Genomic DNA, 23,680 nt, shown 5'->3' with positions numbered 1-23,680 from the left:
GGGAGAGGATGGAGCCGCTGATATCAGCTCCAAACTTACCGAGGAATGGCGTGTCTGCTAAGCATTGGAATCGAAGGGGGTTTATGTCTCAAGAAGTGGGTTTAGAGTCCACTTTGTGTACTTTTTAATTACCAGTCTCATTAACAGACCCACAACAGGGTCTCTCTCTATATATAGATATATATGAAGAGATTGATGTGTACAGTTGACTCCTATATATGTGAGTATACAAATGTGTTGATTAGGTTAAAAATCCAGGCGTTTCCGTGTTGTGAATGGGAGTGTGAGGGGTACAAAGGACCATGTGGTAGGACAGGAGAGGACAGGAGGAGGAGGAGGAGTGATTAATTAGGACTGAGAGAGGGTGTGTGAAACCCGGAGTGGAGACTGCAGGCTGCTCCAAGCATCAGCAGGCCTGGGGGGGTAGGGGAGGACCAGCTGAGGTCTCCCTCAGCTCCCCGTGATGTGACCTCCAGACTAGAGTCCCCAAGGGCTTTATTGAGGGGAAAGGGGCAAAGAGGTTGTCTGTTATATTCCAGTGTCACTGATACCTGATATAGAGGTCACATGGGGCGATGGGATTGTTGACAATCGATACATTTATTTAAGACTATTTGATTGTTTATCACTTAATGGTATGTTCTCAAAATTCTTATATGTGAAAATACCAGTAAAATATTTATTTCCTAACAAATATATATGTTTGAAGCATATTTTGATGATTATCGGAATAATATTGTGAATACACTAATTTTCGTGTAGTCCCATGTCCAGTCACTTGTCACATGTTCTGGTTGTGAGCTGGTCTACAGGGTGGACATCTATTCTCAAACACCTTGCTGAGAACTTAAACATGATGCTCTGCTGGTGAGCAGAAAAGGCATTTTAGTTTTAGTCTTGCCAGGTTGTCAGCTGGAAAATTGCCATCTGTTTGGGGCCCAATGATTATCTACAGCTAATTGAAGTGAATCACTCATTATTGATGAACACACTTACTGCATGTCATTCCATTAAAATATTCCTTTGTTTCATCATTAAATTATTCATTTTAACAGGAAATATTCATTTATTATCACTGGATTATTATTGTTAGTAAGGTTTGTTGTTGATTTATTTCAATTTATCTCCATGATTGTTTTATTTATATCTTTTTTATTTGCAGAAATAGTAAGTGGGAGTGGGAGTGGGGGAATATAAAAACATCCTTAATGCTTCTATCTCATTGCACCTGTTCAATGAATATTATATTATATTATTAAAATAATATATTATAAAAAGAAAGAAATTGTAATAATTCTGTAATAACTTGCTTTTGAGGAGGTTAAGGCACTTTGTGAAGGTTAGCTAAGTCTTTGAAGTGGAGTCCTGCGTTGCTAAATAAAGGAGCTAACGGCTAACATACAAAGTTGCATTGAGTTATTATGATTAGCATTGGAGCTAAATGAGTTCACACCATGCTCAAAAAATACATATTTCATGGTAACTGAAAACCTCTAATCCAACTTTCATCTGTGGTTGCTTTTGTCTGCTCCTGCCGCCGCGACCGGCATCAAAACAGGAAGGAACGGTTCAGTAGTGAAGCTCGCCTCTGCCCTGAATATGAATTCCAAGAACACGACATGTTCAGCCTTTTGTCTTTTATTTGTACCATTTGTTGTGTGTGTGTGTGTGTGTGTGTGTGTGTGTGTGTGTGTGTGTGTTTGTGTGTGTGTGTGTGTGTGTGTGTGTGTGTGCCTGAGGTATTTCCTTAGTTGCTTTGAAGGCCGGTTTCACCGCAGCCCGTCGCTACGTGACTATGGACAATAGCAGGCAGACACTTTGTATACATCCTGTTGGCTTGAAGACAGAATGGAGCTCTGAGGAACAAAGTAGACAGTAAAGAAAGAAGTACAGTAAAGAAAGAAGACTTTGAAGCTCATGAAGGGAAAATAAAATGAGCTTTGTTTCACATTGTGAACACACTTTGCACAGATAACTTTGAGTAGTTTCTGGTAAACACTGGAATACTTTCCTTGAGAACTTCAAATGACATTACAAAACATCGTGATAGTACAGGACACTGTTTGGTTATTTGGTACGAAGCAGCACTGGTGGTTATTTCAGCCATGATGGATGAAACCTTGTCGGTGTCTACATGGAGGTAAGCCCCGCCTCCTGTCCTGCACATCTTACCAAGGTGATGTCGGTCAACACAACTGGTGAAAATTCCTTTTGCGTTTGGTGTGAACACGTTTTGGACTTAGCCTAGCGGCTAGCAGTCGTCTCTGTACTCGTAGCTCTTCAATTGTAATTTAGTTTAAGTTGAGTTTCAACCTATGCACATTGTTTTTGCTTTATCTATATCTTTGCTCTGACAGACGATGCAAAGCAAGTTATACAACATATTCATGTAATCCATAACATTATTCATGACTGTGTTTTCATACATGAGCAGCTGTCTCTATTCTTCTATCCCCGTCAATACTGTTGGTCCTGGTGATGACATCATCACTATTGGACATCTGGGTCCAGTGTGTGTGTGTGTGTGTGTGTGTGTGTGGAGATGCCATGGTAACAGTGTAAGCTGAGATTTGATATGCAGATACCCCCCCCCCCCCTCCCCCTCCTTGTCAGAACTGCTGCCAAAAAGATTCTAATTATGAGTTACATCACTTTTCTTCACTTCTGTTTTCACACCAACTATTAGCTGCTGAATGTCTTTTCTCTGCATCTCTCCCTTTGTTCTCCCTCCTTTTGTTCGTGTCCTCCTCCCATTGTTTGCTCCTCCTCTCCGTCTCTTTCCTCTCCGGCTTTCCTTTTGTCTCGCCCTTTTTCTCCTGCTCTCTCCTTCCTATTTCGTCCCACTGTGCTTCGCTTTAGGCCAACATTCCACGACTGCTGTCTGTCTCCAGTCAATATCCCCTCTCTCTCTCTCTCTCTCTCTCTCTCTCTCTCTCTCTCTCTCCCTCACTGTGTGCAAACCTCTCTCAACCATCGCAGGTCCAGGTGTTTTGCCTGCAGGTGAGGAGTCGGCCCTCATAGTCAGAAGTCATAAACGAGAGAAGATCAAGAAAATATTTGATGTGTGTGTGTGTGTGTGTGTGTGTGTGTGTGTGTGTGTGTGTGTGTTACTGCAGCACACACACACACACACACACACAGCTTGTGCCAATTGATTATCAGATTATGTACTACTGAAGTGATTAGGGGTCGAGAACATTTTTGACCGGTTACACGTTTCCCTACTAAGGCGTCTAAATCGGCATCATTATGTAGTTATTAAACCTTTTTTTTCTTTTTATTGCAATTAAATCACAAAGTAGTTTATTTTGGGTTCATACAGCTGATGGCACGTGCCTTGCTATATAGCAAGTACAGCTTGGTGAAATTCAGCGAACCCATAACCTGGAGTCCATTCCTGCCACACAGCTGTGGTGAAGTGAGACCAGTCGATGTAACGTAACACAATGACCTGATAGATGATGGTCCAAGTGAATGCTGATGGGAATAGTTGTAATGAGTGGGCCGTCTACTCTCTCAGGAATCTCCAGGTTATTATTAAGTCTGCTGTCTGGTGATTTGCTCCGAAGTGATTCTTCCGAACACATCTCCGCCTGTCCTGATCTCTCTCTTTCTGCCTGTCGGTGCTTGCGAGAGACAAAATGCATGATTGCAATGCCTGTCAGGAGGCGAAGGTGCCGAACTTCAAGTCGGGACACGGCCGGCATCTGCAGCTCACGACTAATGTGTTTGGATAGTTGAGCTTCTGTCAGTACGAGTTCAGCAAGCCATCGTTCCCTTTCTTCACCTCGAACTCTGCCTTCTCTCAGGGGATTAGTTGTGGATGAAAACTTAAACGCTGAAAATGCATCGACATCAATATTTGGAAAGATTTTGTCCTTGAGTTGCTAAATACACTTATAAAGCCATACCATCGTCTGCATGCTACCCTAGCATATTAGGTTTTGGTTTGTGCCGCATGTTACAATGACGTTGACAAAATAAAATAACTTAAATAAAAGGCTCAATCAGATTTATTTTACTGGAAAGGTAATCTTTTAAATGAATCAACTATATAGCTTGATAGGTTGATTGACAGTGAAATAGTCATTATTGGCAGCCCTATCTCAGTTTGTCACATATTTGGAACATATTAACAACATCAGCATAATAACACAGTACAGTACAGAACATCACAAATGAAATATATATGTAACAGAAATGATGATGGCGGACCTTGTGCACCTTGTTTTGTTGGCAGTCGAGAGCAGGAAGTTTGTTCACGTGAAACAACAGGTTTTCATCAGAGCTGCTGAAAAATCACTGACACCTCAACATCAGGACGGCTGTGTTTTGGCTGTGGAAAGAGACATTGTTTGTGCTGTGTGTGTGTGTGTGTGTGTGTGTGTGTGTGTGTGTGTGTTTTGCTGCTAACTCTACTGCACTTCTGCTCATCACTAGTGCAAAATACAAACATCTATTAATGCAAGCATTTGTGCACATGCATACAGTATGCACACACACACACACACACACACACACACATCCCCTGACACAACACTTATTCAGGCCCTCAGGCGAGAGGTGAGAGTGAGACCAACACAAAGACAGCCTTGTTATTCTCTTGGACTGTCTTGTATGTGTGTGATTGGAGTCTCTCTGTGATCCTGCACCGCTCCAACAGGACAGGAAGTAAGGAATAGTGATGGTTCCCAGTTATGGTCCCATTCAGAGTCAGATGGATGATAAAGCAGGGTAATGCTCTGGTGTGTGGCTTGTGATTTATTGCTTCTTAGATGACTTCAACGCTGTAAAGTTAACCTTGAATTACAGAAGCTAACTTTGTTAACAGCTTCCCATCAGAAGGTAGGTGGAGCCAGATGCAATAAGGTTGCTGCTCTGCGGCTTGTGTTTATCCACCCGTCGCTCCTCCACAGTCCTAATATGGTCACTTCCGTTCAGTGGTTGCAAAAAGTCCACAAACCAGTGGGTGATATACGAAGATTAAGGTGTTGAACAATGTCTACTTTCCCTTAAGTATAACTGTGTGTGTGTGTGTGTGTGTGTGTGTGTGTGTGTGTGTGTGTGTGTGTGTGTGTGTGTGTGTGTGTGTGTGTGTGTGTGTGTGTGTGTGTGTGTGTGTGCAGGTTTAGGGAAGTTATGTTACTGTCAGACACCATCCAGACTTTGCTGCAGGGCAAGTAAAGGAAAGGCATTAGCGGAGAATAATTGAGAGGGGAGATTTTCTCTGTGTGTGTTTGCATGTGTGTGTGTGTGTGTGTGTGTTTGCATGTGTGTGTGTGTGTGTGTGTGTGTGTGTGTGTGTGTGTGTTTGCATGTGTGTGTGTGTGTGTGTGTGTGTGTTTGCATGTGTGTGTACAGGCAGAAGATGTCGGGGAATTCAACAGCTGAATCCCTGTGTTGAGTCACTGTCTGAGGAGGTAGGAGCTGCTTGTTAATGTGTGTGAGGTTGTAGTTCATAGAGGAGACTTTGTCTTTCTCATCCTCTTTATAACATAGAGCCATCAAACATCCCTTCAGACTCCCATTATTTCCATTAACTCTCCCCCAGTTTGCATTCTTTTCACTTCATCTCTGCTCTTTCTGTTGACCCAAACCTTGGATAAAGTCTTTTTAAAACTGGAGTATGCACCTTTTGGAAAGAGTGAACTGAAGATCCTGAAAAGATCCCAGCCCCTCCCTTCAGGCCTCCCTGTGAGGTCACTCCCTCAAAACACAGTACACTGTGGAGCTTTCTGCAGTTACTGTGGTGTCTTCCTGATTTCAGCAGCTTTACTTCATCAACGTCTTACAGAACATCATCTGAATTTATTATCATATATCATGTTTTTGGTTTTAGAAGCCTCTCTCCGTCTCCCGTGCTGCAGTACCACTCTCCACCTGAACTGTTACTGATGCACCAGTGGGGGCGCTGTTTTACTAAATTAATTTGCTTTGTTGTCTTGTTGGTTTGTGTAAAACGCACAGAGCTGGCGGACATCTGATGAGGGAAATCACACACATGCACCACAAACGCATCTCCAACACGTCAGCGATCGCCAGAGAGGGATGAAGGAGCATCTCATCTGTCGTGAGCCACATGCAAGGAAAACCAAACGGGGAAAAGTGGTGTGGCTTGGGTTTGGTCCAAAGTAGATGCATTTAAAGAGAAGCGGATGGAGCTTCAACCTCACTTACCTTGAGGGAGCAATATAACGCGAGCAGTAAGGGTTGTGCTCAAGCTGCAGTTTGCTGAATGGATCACAGATGCTCAGTTTAGTCAAAGACGTCGGCTTAGACGATGTTTCACCAGGACTTCTTGGAAGTCTACAAACATTGAAGCCCTTCGGTGTGAGGATTTGATCTTTGCTGCTGTGACCTTATTGTATGTTTAGTCGTTGGTAAGTAAAGCTGCAGCGGACATAGTGAAAAAGCAGATTTTTCTAGTAATTAGGAGTACTACATTATGTATTCTGCTTTGTCAAGTCTGAGAAAATGTTCTGCCACCAGGTTGTCCAAGGTCCAAGAAAAAGCATGACCCACTATGACCTAAAAGACAAGAGGCAGGCTAGTAAATTAAACATACAGTGAGGTGTTATAACTAAAGCTGATACAAAAAAGGCAAACCCAACAAGGAAGGAAACTGAGGGAGCATGCTGTGAAACACAAAGGAAAAAACACCCAAAAAATAAACCAGTATATGAGGAGGAACGTGAGGATCAAACATCGACACCAGGAAGGAACAAAGACACAAGTAGACCACCTGACACCGACACAGGGGGAAGAAACAGGCTGAAGTCCTAACATTACACCCTAACGTACTTTCCTAACCACTTTTCCTTGACCTCGATGGAAAACGCCATGAGTTCAGGGAACGATGAGAAGGAGAATTCATACGGATTTAGGAAAATAAACTGTGACTGCACTTTCACTAAGCTACTCATTTTATCTGTTATATGTCGTTAGTTTCGTGTGTCGGAATTGTGGGGCGGCGTTATCTCCGTTCTTTGTTAAAGGATGGTTGATTTCTAACAGATCTCAGTTAACAGTTACCTTGTTAAGCTAAAAATACTGTTCGAGGACAGCCAGGGACTAAATACACAAGAACCTAATGAGACGACGAGACGAGAGGGGCAGGCATGAGGGCGGGCTGAAAACTGATTGGAGGAAACATGCTAACTTTTTATGAATATAAGAGAAATCTAGACACAAACATTGTTGGCTGGCAGTGGGATTCTCTTTCTGAAGGGTGTATGGCCAGGTCTGCCTTGTTGTTACAGACTGATCGCAGATAAAGGCTGTTTATTAAAAGACACCAGAAACAACCGCCAACCCCCCTAGGAGAAAGCCGTCTAATAACATCCAGAGAACCGAAGCAACACACACAGTGCAGCATGGTTGCCTTACCGATTGCCTCTGCATTCCTTCACAGCAGAACGCAAGTGGAACGAGACAAGCTACGTCTTCCTTAAGGCCGCGGCTACACTGATTCCATGGAATGTGATGAGGCACGTTCATGCAGAGAGTCTCGCAAACCATTCTGGTTTGTGTGTGTGTGTGTGTGTGACTTGTATCATCTCTCCCCAACGAGAAAATGGTGAAATTTACAACTACATCATCACGCCGAACTGCATTTACATTCTCAAATGTAGAAAAAAAGAAAGTGTCAACAGACGTTGAGGAAGAGGAGGAAATGGGAACATTTCAATCATGGAAGTGTTTGAACCCAATGGGCCACAGGTGACCTATGAGAGGAAATGGAGTGACAGATTTATGAAGTCACTTCCTGCTGCGCTGAGTCGCTCATTAAATTTCACCAGCCTTGTGTATGAATGGGTCCATTCCCTGTTCTCAACTGTCCGTGCAGATTTCTCACAGTGGTTTACTTCATAATTCAGTAGGACGGGGGGGTCCTCAGACGTTTATGTAGGGGGAAATAGCTTTAGACACTAACTAGAGTTGTGTGTGGGTGTTTTTTTTGTTTGTATAGCGTAGTGTGTCTTGAGTTTCTAGATGAAACAGTATTGATCCAACAATTATCAATCACCTTCATCAGTTGTACCTTACAAACACACATATTTCACATAGTCATAGCTTTTTTCAAACCGTTTGGGCATATAATAATTAGATCCATCTGAGTGATGAGACTGATCACCTTGGTAACCACCTTCGTGGACCTGCTACCACCGTTTTTACGCCTGAGGTCTGGAATGCAAAACCTTCCACATCGTTACTTTTGAGTGGATTCACGCCTACAGTCCTTTAGCCACACTTCCTGCCAGAGTGTGTTTGATTTCTGCTTCTTCCAGTACGACTGGCAGTCATCAATGACGTACAAATCATTTGATTGATAAATCAAAACGGGGATGATTACACAGCTGATTTTGTGTTTATTCAGCTTGTGCAACAGGGCAGGAGCATGTAGGCTCCCATCCCGATAGCAAGGAAGATATCTTATTTCCCTCAAGGTATTACAATGTGAAATACATTTACATTCCCAAAAGAAAAAGGAGAGACACACCTACTTTTAAGAAATATGATATCACCAGGTTTTTGGATATTACAACACCAACTTCTTCAAGAAGGTGGTTTAAGGAATGAAAGAGGGAAGCTGCATTCAGGCGTTCCAACAAGTCCACCACCGCTAGAAAACCTGATGCAAAGTAGCCAAATGGCCCAAGCAGCTGCTGTCCTTCCACCCGTCCATGTTTTGATGTAATAAAGGAACTGTTAGACTCAGCAGAGAATGGCGTTGACGTGGGGCCACGGTGATGAGGATGTGGCAGCGAGCTCCTCCAATGATTTGATTAATCTCAATATACACGGCTGCATGTAGATGGGAATATTCATTTTCATCAGCCATGTAAACGGCAGGTAAAGGTTAAAAAGGAGAGTATTTGGTGCTTGTAAATGTAGTCAATGAGCGCCAACGCCATGAATGCGATACACAACCATCCCAGTCCATGCGTACGTACGTCTCTATCATCCAAGACTCAGTCAAAGTGTTGTTTAATGTGTTTATCGCTTCCCAAAGCACACTTCACACACACACTCAACTATTCTCATCACAGCGTGTACAGTCTGAGGATCTACGTTGCTAGCTTGAGCTTTTCCAGGCCTGTGTGCCATTAATGTGTATACACACACGCACACACACACACACACACACACACACACACACACACACACACACACACACACACAGTGTGCTTACCTCATCTCTGTCTTTTTTTTTACTGCAGTCTGTTTGAAGAAGTGAAGACAAAATATCCCCCATTCCAAGCTTTCCTGTCATGTGTGGCTCTGAGCAAAGTTAGTTCATGTTTAAAGCTATATGTATGTGTGGGTGAGTGTGTCCACTCATTTATATAAGGCCCATGTGCCTACTGCAAGCCTGAAAGTCAATTTCACAAAAAGTTTTCCGTTCTGGTTTTTAATTCTTCCCCTCTCTCTCTCTCTTTCGATGTAAATGTCAGCTATTCTGGGCTCCGATCTCCATATTTACACTGATAATGAGCACTCTTAAATAACTAGAAATGAGTGGAGAAACAGAAAGAAATGCTGTGGAACATGTCTGCGTTGGATGCAGCTGTGAAGCTACGCTAGTTGGGTGTGTCCCTCGCTGCCACACTGAAGCATGTATGCCGTGGAATCCCTGAGTAAATAGACGCTCCACATCCACACAAAGGAGGGTGAATGGAAAGCAGAGCCTGAACGAGGCTTCACTCTACTTCATCACACAGGCCTCAGTCACTAGTAGGGATGGGACAGTATACGGGATAAAAACACTAGTAATAAGTTAATCGTATATATCATTTCACTAAAAAGGATGTTCATTTAAATAAATGGCTTTATTAGTGACGCCGTAAAATATTTGTGTCTTAATTAAATGTAAAGAGATTCCTGTTTAAGCATATTTTGCAGATTATCAGGATCAGGATTCGTGACATGACTACCATGTAGCATCCTTGCACCATGCCCTCCTTCTTCTTCTCCTCCTGTCTCGCGTGCACTGCGTGTATTAGCTCGGCAGACATATGAAACTCATCACTATTTTCTCATTACCTCATCATCTCTAATGCTCCCCTTTTTGCCTCCATTAGACTGTAAATCTGGGCCGAGCTCTCGGGAATTACTGTGCAATTTGTGTCCTTCGAAATATGTGTTTCCCTTGGCAGCGCGTCTCCACCTCCGATCCTCGCCAGAGAGGAAAATAACAAAACAATTTCAATTCTGTGGGTTGCTGGCTTTTCGAATGGCATCGCCACCTACTGAAAGGAACCTGCCAGACCCGCAATGAACGGAGACCTCACTTGTCATCTGCAAGCCGTCCTCTCAGTTGATTGGACAAGTAATCAAGGGATAGTGATCCATAAATACTCTGTGAGCTGTCATGTCCCCCGTGATGATTTACTTGTCCGTAGGGAAATAGTGGAATCAAAACTGCAACAGAATCAATCATGAAAAGATGTTCTGTTTTTCCAACATTATAATGGAAGAGACAAAACGATGCCTCGCTCATCGTTTCCATCTGAAATGTTCCGCCGATGGTGGCGATGATCCGGAGGCTTCTCCCTAGCCACGTCCTGCAGCTCGTTCTGGGGAACCCTGAGGCGTGCCGGTGTATGTAATCACTCAAGCGGGTTCTGGACTTGTCCTGGGATCTCTTCCCAGTTGGATGTGGCTGATTTCCTTCACGGGGAGGCATCCAAGAGGCATGCTGATCACATTCCCGGGCTACGAGTGGTTTTAGTTTGGATGTCTGATCCCCTTGCCCTTCATATATACACGGACAAAGAATTGAGGTCACATCTGGGGTTAATGAGACAATTTCAGCCACTTCTGACTGTATTCTTTTGGTCATCATTCAATGCTCATCACGGTAGATGACGTTAGTGCATTGAATCTATTCCAATAAATGAGGGATTGTCATGGTTTTATTTTGAAGTTCCCTGCCTCTTGTGCCCTGTGATGGTTTGACTTCCTGCCTTTCTGGTTTCTGTGTATCACCTGTGTTGTTTTAGTCTCGTCAGTTTGTGTACCAATGAGTTTGCAGCCTGCCCTCATGTCCGCCCACTTTGTTAAGCCTTCTCCCTGAGTTTTTGGTTCTTGTTAACTACTTTTGGTTTTCTGCTTTTGGTTTCTCTTTCTTGGAGCCACCAAGACATGGTATGTGCCTCTCAATCACCCGGGCCTTGTGTGAGAGGAAGACACGTATGGAATCACTAATCAGCCCCTTTTATAGAGTTTGTTTTTGTTCTGTAATTTAGCACCAAAGAGGACTTTGTGAGGTTTTTAGGAGTTCACGCTGTTGATCAGATTCATGGCTGAACACGGTTGGTTTTCCTAACATGAATCATGTGGACTTCTGGTTTGTCCTTACATGGTCCCCGCTCTCATGTGGGCTTGTGTTTCCAGCTCCCTTTGATGTTCTAGTAAAGCGCGGTAGCTGCGTAGTTATTTACATGACTTATATAACGTTGGTGAGAAAAAGTGTGCGAGATTTGATTTCAGCTTCGAAAACCGGTGTTTGTGTTCTCAGTGTTTCTTGGAAGAGAGAGAAAGGAGAGCGAATGCGCATACGTAAATAGATGAGAAGCCAAAATCTCTGGAAAACATTAGTGTGGTCGCACCAGATCAAGATCGCCTCGACTATTGACTTCCTTTCTGGATTTTCTTCAAAGGTTAAGTTCACTTTTATTGACCTGTGAGGGAAAATTCAACCTCTGTATTTGACCTGGGGTCAGTTGGCTTGAGTCGCAGTGAAGAAATGTGGGCCTTTTGGTCAAAGTTTGGCCCAATCCCAGCGTCCCCCCTAAGGTCTAAACCCTGAACCCTCAAGGACTTAACGGACATCATGTACAATTGTGGGTTTTAATTTCACATTTTTATTGCCTGGTTTTGAGCTTCTTCCAGGCTCTTGCCTTACCAGACAAGAGGTAATTGTCAAATAACTTTTAACTGCACTGGAAAGCGACTTTGAGTACCATGAAATGCACTCTATAAATAAAATGTATTATTGTTACCAAATAATTTATTTACTCGTTTTTGTCAAAACGGCTTCAGTAAGCAAAATTAAAAAGGGCTGATGAATAAACCAGGTGTGTAATGCATTCCTATGATTTCATGTGTTTTATGTTCCATCTTAAATCCTTAATGTTTCTGTGTAAATTTAATTTACCAGTCTGAACACCCATGTGCCGTTTGCATGGTAACTCTGTGTTTAACATCCCAACGCTATGATTTGTGGGTAATTCCCTCAGGGCAAAGTCTGCAGAATGAATGGCAATCGAGGCCAAAGCAAAACGCGTAGTTTGAGTTTCGTGGAAGTGCTGTTGTGCGTGTAGGGTATCTTCAGATTTATGAATTTCTGCTTTTCTTCTAAATAAATAAATTAATGTAATAGGCTGCATGGTGGTGTAGTGGTTAGTACTGTCTCCTTTACAGCGAGACAGCAGTTTTTCATTCGCTAAGCAATAGTTACACATAGATGCATACCAATCCTGTCTCCAAAACAGTTTGAAACATATCATTTACGAACAAAAGTAATAAAAACAAAACTACATAATTAGGTTTTTAGGTAGGAGGAGTCAGCAGACACTGACGGTAAAATATTGTCAATAAAATGTGTTTTTCAAACACAGTCATAAATGAGCAAAAGTGGGTCCAGCAGTATGACAGATCAGATGTGGACAGACACACAGACACACAAATACATAATCTCCTGGCGGACGTAATGATAACACGTCAGAAGTCGAAATGTACAAAATACTACGACCTTAATAACTTCCACGAGGCAATTACAATATCTTAAAAGGTAATACAGCAAGAGCTATGAATGAAATGTTGTCATTGGTTGGCAGCGTAATAACTAATGACAGTATAATGTGAGTAATAGCACTAAAATATTCAGTTGCATATATGAGGTTCCCAGACAGGAAATGCACCGGGGATTTGGCTAAATGCTGGTTGGCTGGAGGCAGCCTGCTCTGACCACTTAGTGGCGTGAGTAGCCAATGGTGTGTTGGCTACTCACTCGCTCGGACACACACACACACACACACAAATGAATGCATCTTGGTTGATTACACACTGAATAAGCCTCCGTGTTCAGTTTCCTACCTGGATGTCAAACAGAACCGTCAGCCAACATGCCAAAGAACTGAGGTGTGTGTGTGTGTGTGTGTGTGTTGATGAACTCCAAACACACACACACACACACACACACACATGCACACAGATGACTTCCAGCAGCCATCTATGCTGTAAAGTCGTACGGGATGATGAAACCTCCTCCACCCAGAGTCTTCCTCTTGGCCTCTGTGGAAAGAGATGAAGTCATCCAGCTTCGTTCCGTCCTCGGGATCACCCACCACATATGGCTTTTATATAGGCCAAGAGCTGATGTGACTCTCTGTGCATGCTGAATACCATTACAGCCTCGCTGCACTGGAAAAAAAACAAAAAAGAAAAGAAATCTGCAGGGTTTACTTTCTCAGAATAAAAGTCGAGAATCTATTCAAGAAAGATCGTTGACGTTATTCCATCTTATTGTCAGATTTATTAGTCCTTTCAGGAATTACAAGAGTTAGTGTCAAACTCCTACATCACCTGATAAAATGGATGTTTACGGCTGTAGCTTGACTCCATTTGGCCGACATGCAGCGGTTTGGTTACCTCATTCCCATCCGAATGTATCTGTGCACAACTAATTATGCACATAACTCAAGTTGTGATGTCATTTCCTTTGTCTGGGTCGGCCACATCCGTTAGAGCTGGTGTGTGTAGTCGGCCAGCCAGGACTGGATTAATACTTGGATATATATGGTTTCCAATGGCTTAAGTATTCTTAATGCCTGGTTCAGACTGCAGGATATTTGCGTCGGTAGTACCGTGGTCACAATGTCAAATAAGGTGATTATAGAGTCATACATTCTTGTTATGACTTGTCCGGGAGACAGGACAGACTTCCTGTGTGACTCCAACCAATCATCACTGGTCGCCTTTCACCACGTCTGTGATGTCATCACTACTCACCAGGTTGCTTAAGTCCCTCATGCTATTTCCCTACAGCTTTGTTCTTTCCTCACTCCGTCGTGATGGATACATCAGAGAGACGGGGCAGTAGTTACCGTAGTATCCACCTCCCAGCACCGCCACGTTCCTCTGTTGTTTACAGTTGTGCAGGCCCGCTGGGCAGATCACTCTGCGCTCCTATTGGTCAAAGTGACGGCCGCGAAGGAACATGTGCCGGAAGGCAAAAATAATCAAGCATGCTATTTATCCAGTAAATAATCACCACTTAATACGCAACAACGTTTCTATCGTTTATTTTCTTAAATGGACAAAAATGTTTATATAGGACACAAACAATCATAATGAGACATTGATTAGAAAAAAAGTGACTGAAGACTTACGCTTGAACTCACAAGGAAGCTGTAAAAATGTGGAAAAACAATGATGAAGTCAACAGGAAGTGATGCGTGACCATAAATCTGCAAACACTGCGGTCAGAGAGCCGCGTTGTATCCTCGGCCAGTATTGTTTGTGTGCGGTCGGCGCTCGGAGTCGGCGTAGGCTGATAGGACTCAAACATCACTGTGCCGGGTGAACAGAGGGTCAATCAGCGCTGTAATGAAGGAAGCTTGTTTCAATTTCCTGTGCACTGATTGATAACAGCCTTCTTCATAGAGATTAGTCATGCACGCGCACACACACACACACACACACACACACACACACACACACACACACACACACACAGTCACAGCTCCTAATACACTGAGACACCTCCATTCTCCCTCTTATACTGTCTGTTTTCAACATTAGCTACAACAAGCGCTACAATGATTTGCTACATCGGTGCAGCTAACCAACATTTACCCTGGGGGATCTCTTTAGAGAGTTCTCTCCAGTCAGGTGAGGGGGGAGTTGAGGGTCAAAGGTCAGTTTAAGACAGTGGCTGTTTGGAGGAGCGAGATGAAGAGTTGTTTTTGGGGGGCTGAAGGCTTTTAATGGGTCAGTCGGAGGTTTAGGTGGTTTTTCAGGTCGGGTTTAGAGTTACAGGGAATTCTTTTGGGTGGAGGTTGAAAGTTTGAGGGAATATTTAGAGGTCGGGGGCAGTTTTGAAAGCGTACACGTAGTTTTAGAGCTAATTAGCTGGGGGTGTACGGGAGGTTAAGGGCTTAAGGGTATTTTGAAAGGCGATAGGGTTATTTAAGGTGGACTTTTTTCGACAGAAGTGAAGCCTCGGAGTCAGGTTATGTCGGTGTAGTGCTACTTGGAGGCGGAGGGATAGATGTTTCTGTCATAAACAAAACCCCAGTAGGAGGCCAAAGAATGGAGCTGGTGACCTTTGACCTGAAACACACTTACATCCGACACGCACGCTTGACCTGCACACTTACTCCTCGCACCACTGGGAGTATGGGTGTAGTTGTGTTCAAGCAGAAAACAAACGTCAGTATAGGAGTTAAAACACAGATGTTAAATAGTCAGTCAGCAACACAGAAAACGATATTTGATGAAAACTGAATGAATCTGTCTTCACATCACTATTGATCTGGTAGTTGTTTTGCATGCGTGGCCTCTCGCTGTCACCTATAATTACCAGGTAGACAGCTGTCATCCTTTTGTTGGAATATGTTTTCTAACCCGCACTCCTTGACAGACAAATAGACTGTGGACAGATAGTTGGCTCCTGGCAGTCGCACTAGATTTGTGGGTGGTTGTCAAGTAATGTAGCAATTTATTTATCTGGGATTAGGAGGGAGCTTCAATCTGCCAGTTTAACATGACTTTGCTGAGCACAAGAAGATATCCTGTAAAATGTGAGTGGAGAGAGATGATGAAGTGACTCACGGTTGTGAGACAGTTTATGGTCATCAACCAGGCGGCAAACTCAGACGCTGAAGTGCCTTGAACTTGCATTCTCTCTACTGGCCATCAGGGGGCGACTCCTCCGGTTGCAAAAAGAAGTCGATTACATGGAAGTCTATGAAAGTATCAAATAACCTTCTTATTTAAACATTATTAACATGAGTTTATGATCTCGATCTCTAGACCCCTCTTCTCAAGCTTCTGATATGGTTTCTCATCTCACATATTATTTCCATTATGTTTTATGGTTGTACTCGTATTTTAACAGTTTGTGAATAAACTGAGATTAAACTGAACTGAAACAGGTCTGTAGCACAGATGAAACATCATGACATACATGGTCTTTCCTTAAAAGCTCTCTCAGACAACGAAAAATGCTCACTCGCTACATCCCTGACACTGGACACATAATATACAGCTATGCACACACAATCATGCATGGCCATATGGACATGTAGCCATGGCTGCAGTCAAAAGTCTGCACATGTACACACACACACACACACACACACACACACACTGAGCCCACTGACTCTGGTGAGGATGATGATAATGATGATGGGACTTCCAGGCCTGGATATTAGAGCTGGCTCGCTTCTCCACTGTGATGCTGTGTGACTCGAGATTTATAATAGCTTGACGTCAGCATCCCTCATATACTTCCCGTTAAGAAAGGTGAGCCTGCAGTGTGTGTGTGTGTGTGTGTGTGTGGGAAGATTATACTGCAATCCACTGCTAGACCAGTGATTTGAAGCCCTGGAACTGATATCCCTGCATCTCTCTGAGCTTTGTTTTGTCTCCGAGCATTTCTGAGCTTTCTTCTTTACTTCCGTGTAAAGCAAACCGACTTACGGCAGGTCGCAGATTCACCGAGGTGAGGTTTTACAGTAACGGCTAGCAGTGGAGTTAAAAAGCGTAGAGAGACAGACTTAATGAATAATATGCTTCAGCCACATCCTTATCGCACCGTAGGAAAACACATGACAGCTTTGTTTGGCTCATTTTCTGACTTTTGTTGTCAGTTTTGTTATGTTGTCACCATAACAACGAATAACTACCATTATACTTTTGTACGAGCCAAATGACCTGAAAACAGTTACACGTCTGTTCTACTCCTATCCTATTTCTAAGGCATTTCCTTATCCTGCTAATTGGTTTCGCTGGATTGTGATGCTGATCCTGGACCATATGGAAAACAGGCACAAGCCAGACATAAAAACACACATGTTGGTAAGTGATTGTGCTCGCTACTGGATGTGTTGGTAAAGCAACAGGCGTGTTTGACGGTGGTGTTGATACAATGCAGCCTGTTGTAACACAGCCAGCAGGAGTCTGGGCTCCAGAGGAATTCCTACAGTCCTGACCCGCATTCCAGGCTGATGGCTTTGAGGATCCAGGGGGTTCAAGCACTTTACCTTTTGAATAGCAAAATACAATCATAATGTACACACGTTAGTACATAGAAACGTGGCTACACGTCAACATGTGTGCATGTGTCAAACATATCTTGTCGTCGAACCACAACAGACGGCAAAACATTTCCCATGTAGCTCCTAAAACCAGGCCGGCATCCATCAAAGAGATGCGGTCTTCTTTTAAGATTGAACACATTTTTCTCTGATGCCATGGAAGAGGGAATTTCTTTCAGCCACATGGAGACAGGAGAAGGATTTGCACCTTTCCATATTAAAGTAATACATTTATTACCAGCAGTCTGATAAACCGCACTTTGTTTATTCGGGCCAGAAGGATGTCAGATGTTTCCAATACTAGTTTAGGTGAACAGGGGATCTCAAACCCACTAATCTCTTTAAGTCACTTCAATATGGTCCTTCCAGTGTTCCCATGGGACCTGATTTAAGAAAAAAATGTGCATGGTAGTCAACGGCAAGAGACAAATATTTAGATATTGTTTGATTTGTACCATAAATTACACTTATGACCAATTTAAAGATCATTTAGTCTAATTTATTTTTGTGTGAAACTGCTCAGTGAACTACATCTCTCGTCTCGTACAACACAACATAACGGTTAGCTTATCTCACTAGCTAGGCAAATGTAACGTAATCTGATGTGTTTTATCCAACGACCATCAGCCGGAGAGAGAAAACAAAACTGATTTGTCTCCAGCTGTTGACTGACTTACATATTTAAAAAAAAAAAAAAAAAGATCCCATGGGGAACACCAGAAGGGGCGGGGCTTAGCCTCTCTATCGACAGAATAGACCCGCCATACTTTGGATGCCACAATATGCATCTCTTGGTTAGCTTTCGTCAAAGCTGACTCACATTCATGAAGGGGACAAAACAAATGCTGATGTTGGCGTTGGCATGGACTCGGCGTTTCACATGATATCTGCCACTGTGTTGTTGGACCCCCCCGAGGAAACAGCTGTCAACATCTGTTGCTGATAGAAAACATTCCAGCCGGTTTAAAAGGACACATCATTCCAAGCCTTTTCTGTTTTGGATTTCGCTCTAATGACCTTCGCTTCAACGTTAAAAAAAAAAAAAAAAAAAAAAACAACAAGACCGCTCCTGAATCTGAACCAGATGGTTGCCAGGTTGGGCAAAAAAATGACAATCCATGTAACTTGTAGGAGCAACCTGTAGGACAGCCAGTCTCTCTGTCCTTCTCACTTTTGGAGGGTTGGAAAGAGTTATGGTTGCCAGGTTGGGTTAACGGCTCCTCATCCTGGGGGAGCAGGGTTACAGAGTTACATTCTGTAACTATAGAGAGGGTTGCCAGGTTTGAGACTGGTGGCTCACCTTTACAGCATCTAGGCAGACAGTTTGCAGGAAAGCTGTGACTCCAACACTTCACACCCTCCCAAACAAACTTTGCATAACCCTAAACTACAACAAGAACACACACACACACACACACACACACACACACACACAACCAAATCCAGAACAGCCGTCCCTCATGGGTCTCTCCACCCTGTTTTGCTTGACAGAGCAGCGTGTGTGTGAGTGGGGGAATATGTCTCGGTGCATGCTGAGAGGTGTGCAGGTTGGCTGCTGTTTTGACAGGCGTGCCTCGAATACCAGCCTTTTTCTGGGAAGAGGAAAACACACGGAATCAAAACAGGCTGGCGAGCACATACACACAGTTGTGTGTCCTTTTTCTTTTCGGTGCTGCATGCACACACATTGGTGGCCTTGGTCCGGGACAGTTAGTCCACCTTGCTGACCTGGTTTAGGTGGTAGCTCTTTAGACCGTGCAGCCCTCATAGAGACTTGGGGAGGGGGAATGTGGCTGGAAGGAGGGACAAAGATGCAGAATGGGCAAAAGTAAACACAACTGACGGAGCCGGCGTGACAGGAACTGACACAAAGTCAGTCACAGTGTTTGTCAGAGTTTGGTGTGACCCTGCATCTCTGGTTTCCCATCAGCCTCTGACAGCACCACACTCAACCAGAGGCTCTCCATACGACCGGGACAAGGCTTGCCTTGTCTCAAACCCCAACTATGTCTCTAAACTTAATAAGGCAAACTGGAAAGGGGGGATGGTTTGAGAAACTGTTATTTGTTCCAAGTCAGTCTCCTCACACGTGACTCTGTATTGGTTACTGGGATGACTTGGATCAGGATTTTGGGGTTCAATTTATTATTATCTCATTTAAACATAGTAGAAAATATAGGTGAATACCATGCAGGACGACGGTCCAGATGGTTCGGCCCTTATAGTTCTTGGCAGGATATCATTGACAGAATCCCCACCCTTAGAACATTTGTGTGATACCGTAATGGCCACGCTCAGAAAAACTGAGCTATTCCACATTTGTTTAACCCCATAGATTTGGGGTTAATGGACCATAACAGTGTTTGCAAGTGTTGGTTCCTTCATCATAAATTGTGTATACAACATTTTCCTGACCATTTATGAATGCAAGCTTCAGTTCTGTAGATTTTGTGATGCATTTTCTCCATTCATATCTATAAGAAATAACACTCCCTTTTCAAACTTATCTCCCTACATTTTGATCTGTTGCCAGATCAAATAATTCTGTGTAAGAAAGCTGAATTACTCTCATTTTTAAAGCGTCAAAACAAACAGATTTAGACCAAAAGTCAAACGACATGGCCTCAATGTCCTGGCTGCTGCCATGGCGACCATGCCCCTGTGCAGAGGTCGTCGTGGACGGGATATAAAATGTATGAAAGCATGTTGATAGTTTGAAGTCTAAAGCACAATGTGTTGAAATGGAGAACTCGGACACAAGAAGATGAAAAAAGCAAAACACCTCTCACAAGGGGAAGGGAATTATTCATTCAAATTAGTGAAGAGCAACAGTTTCCTCCGCGGGGTGTCAGAATAACATGATGGCTGACCGGGGCAGGGAAGGGTCCAAGTTATTACAGGGTCTCAATCTCTATTAGATTTCATCTCAGTCAGAGGGCCAAACACTGATGTCACTGTTGACTTTTACACAACTGGGCCAAACATCTATCCAGTATGAGTTCATTCGGGATCACACACACACACACTGGAATATACTGAGAGTTACAGGCTTTTTCACTGAAATCCATCAATTCTTTCATCGCTCATCTTTTCAGCACACATGTTCACCACCACACACTCCCTCTCCGTCGTCATATCTCGGCCTGATAAGACTCTAATAGCTCAAGCAGAAATCCTCCCACTGGATTTCTCCACTGCAATTAACTGATTTTAGGGTCATCTGGTCTGCATGCTGCCTTGCCGAGCAGTATAATGAACTACGCTGGGAGGAATGCCACCTCCTTATACCCTTAAAAAACATCCCCAACTTTTACAGTCTTTTTCCGATTGCTTTACACACTTAAAGTGTACGCTTAAACAAAAGCATCAACACTTTCCCTCTTGTAACCACGGGCTTTAAAAAGGCACCAAAAATACAAACACATTTTCTGCTTTGCACTAGTTTGCAATTCTGCAACACACTTCTTACAAAACACTGAGGAATGAAAATCTCTAACAATCATTGGGAAAACACTTCTATTCAAAATGGGAGGAAGAGGAGGAGGAGGAGGAGGAGGGAGGGCAATACTTGTGATCTGGCCAGACTAACAGAAGTACAATACTATTTTCTTTAAATTTGCCAGTACTTTTACTGAGAGTTCACAGTGACATAATGATTACTGTCCTGTATTTCTACTTTTCTTTGTTTGTAATCTAGTATAATATCAGTGTTTGGTATAAAGTACATCAATGTGTTTTCCTGCTTTGAAGGAGTCATTCAAATGCTCCATGTGTTTATAATTTTGTTGCAAAAAAATGCCATTTTGAAAAATGATTGTTAGGTTTTGATTGCAGATAGAAGTGAGGTGTTTGTCTTTAAGTGTTGCGTATTGTTTGGCTTGTGTGTGCGAGTTTTGACACAATGAAGCCAAATTCCACAACGAGTGTGTAAGTGCATGGTGTGTGTTTGTGTGCGTGTTTGTGTGTGTGTGTGTGGCCCTGACGTCACCAGACCAAATGTGAATGAGTCTGGAACCTCTCAGTTCATCTTTGATTTCCAATGGGTGTTATCAACGCAGTATGTGATGCAGCGCTGAGCGACCAGGGACTCGGTCCATCTGGTGTAGATAGCCAATCACAGCACACTGCTGCCAGCCAATTAAAGCACATTAGGGTGGGACATGGCGCAAAGCAGGCGTGAATAAAATAATGCCCGATTGACCGAACAGCAGTGTTAAATTTTTGTCAAATCCCATATGGCAAACCGATGCTAATTGTGATTATTTTCACAAAAATGTACCGTCCAGTTTGTTTAATACTGATGTGATAGTGGCTGCGAATGAAGGCTCCACGTCAGCTGTGGCTGTGTTGGTTGTTTTTGAAAATGCCTCCATGGTGCTGAACAGTCTCCGTCCCACACATGCCCCATATTAGATAAATGATTGTGAACGTTTCAGACTGCTGGAAATCTGCTGGAGTGCAGCAGACGCATCTGCCAGAGCAAATTAAATATGAGCTTGTGGATTTGTCTGGTTCCCAGGCGAGACACCGTTGCTGCCTGTTGTGCTGAACTCAAGCCTGTTTGTTGATGAGGAAAGAGCCTCTTGGCGGCCATATTGGAAGCAGTGAAGAGGCAAATTAAAGCTGCACCAATCAATATTTTTTAGAGCAACAATGGATGAATCAACTAATGAGAGAATGATCTGTACTTCCCCTCAGCTCTATGGAGCCCTTTTAGCGCTTTGTTTTGGTTTTATGTTTCACAAACTGCTTTTCATTCACCTGGTTTACTGTCACTGGAAGAGCTCAGATAAAGCCACAGCATGCAGACAAACACTGTTGCAGACTACGATGAACATTTAGTAGCTAAAGAGACATGTTTTCCTGTTGGTGGAGACCAAAACAAAGCTCAAAGGGGGCTGAGATTTGTGCTTATAATCATCATGTGGACCATGTGAGTGTTTTGCTATTGACACAGATTGGTTAAGGAAAGGCATTTGGTTACACTCTGAGAGAGAAAATGAGTCAAATTAACCAGTGCTCACTCGTAGGAGGCGGGCTGCAAGCAGCAGCCTCCAGTTTCAAAGTCGGAGAGCCGCTATATAACAACATAACACAACTTTTACCTCTGCCTCTCCCAGAAAAATGTAAACCCACTCCTCTAATTGATGCTGTTGTTTTTATGAGGACAGACTCGAGATGTCGCAGATGTTAGTTCGCCCGTAGGCATACATGGTAACGTTGTTTTAATTACGCTTATATGCTAATAATTAGGGCTGGCACGGTGCTGCGGTGGTTAGCACTGGAGCCTCACAGCAAGAGGATTCTGGGTTCCAACCCCGCCGGCTGGTTTGGGTCCTTCTGTGTGGACTTTCATGTTCTCCACGTGTTAGCATGCTTTTCAACACAGTCTCACGGCAGTTTGTGGCATTGTCACAAAATAGACATTTTGTGACACGATTTGATTGGCTGCCTGGTGTGACATTGATGAGCGGTGACTCCACGACTGACGTTTCCATCAACGCGTCTCTGTGATCGACTCCCATCAAGTTATTTTATAATGTGACTACTATGCCCAGAGACACTGTCCACAGCATGCTAACTTCAACTTTAAGAACCCCAGTTTGGAGAAAAAGCTTTTGGTCAAGTTTAATGATCTTTCAGGTTATTGAGCCTATTTTTCTATCAAGAGGATGAAATGTGAGAGACTGATCAATAACTTTGTTTTGACCAACTTTGTGCCAATCCTGCTGACTTTACCCATGACCACACCAGAAAAACTGAGCACCATCTAGTGGGCTGATTAAGCAATTGTTACCAAAAGGTTTACATTGTATTTGCAATATGAGTGGTTTATAATAAAATGTCAATACTTGGTGTCTGTTGATACAATATTGTGATGCCGTACTGCTTATTATTTATATCGCCATACATGCGGGGGACGGTAAGAGTCTCAATGCCCTGCAACATACCACAGAAGATGCATTATTAATACGTTAAAAGCAAAACTAAATCTCAAAAACGAAAATCAAGTTGCAATATATTCGCTACTTAGCACGAACACTTAGACACACACACATTCCGTGAAGGGTGAGGTCGGTTACAGGAACATTATGGTGATTATCCTTTAGGGAAATACACTTTTAACAGCCTTTGCCAGTCTGTGGTTCTCCTCTGAGGCGCTGAAAGGTGAGTCGGGACATTATTCTTTCTCTCCACACTGTTCCCTCCCTTAGTCTCAGATTCCTCACTGGAAAAGAGAAAAAAATCAAAAACACAGTATTTGGTACCCACACCCCCTCCCTTCCTCCACCTCCTCCCCTGGTGGCAGATGGGGTATTGAACTCAGACTGGCTCCTGCCCCTGGGGATGGG

The sequence above is a fragment of the Eutrigla gurnardus genome (genome assembly GCF_963514095.1).
Source record: "Eutrigla gurnardus genome assembly, chromosome: 23".
Classification (NCBI taxonomy): domain Eukaryota; kingdom Metazoa; phylum Chordata; class Actinopteri; order Perciformes; family Triglidae; genus Eutrigla; species Eutrigla gurnardus.
Note: the sequence above shows the minus strand (reverse complement) of the source record.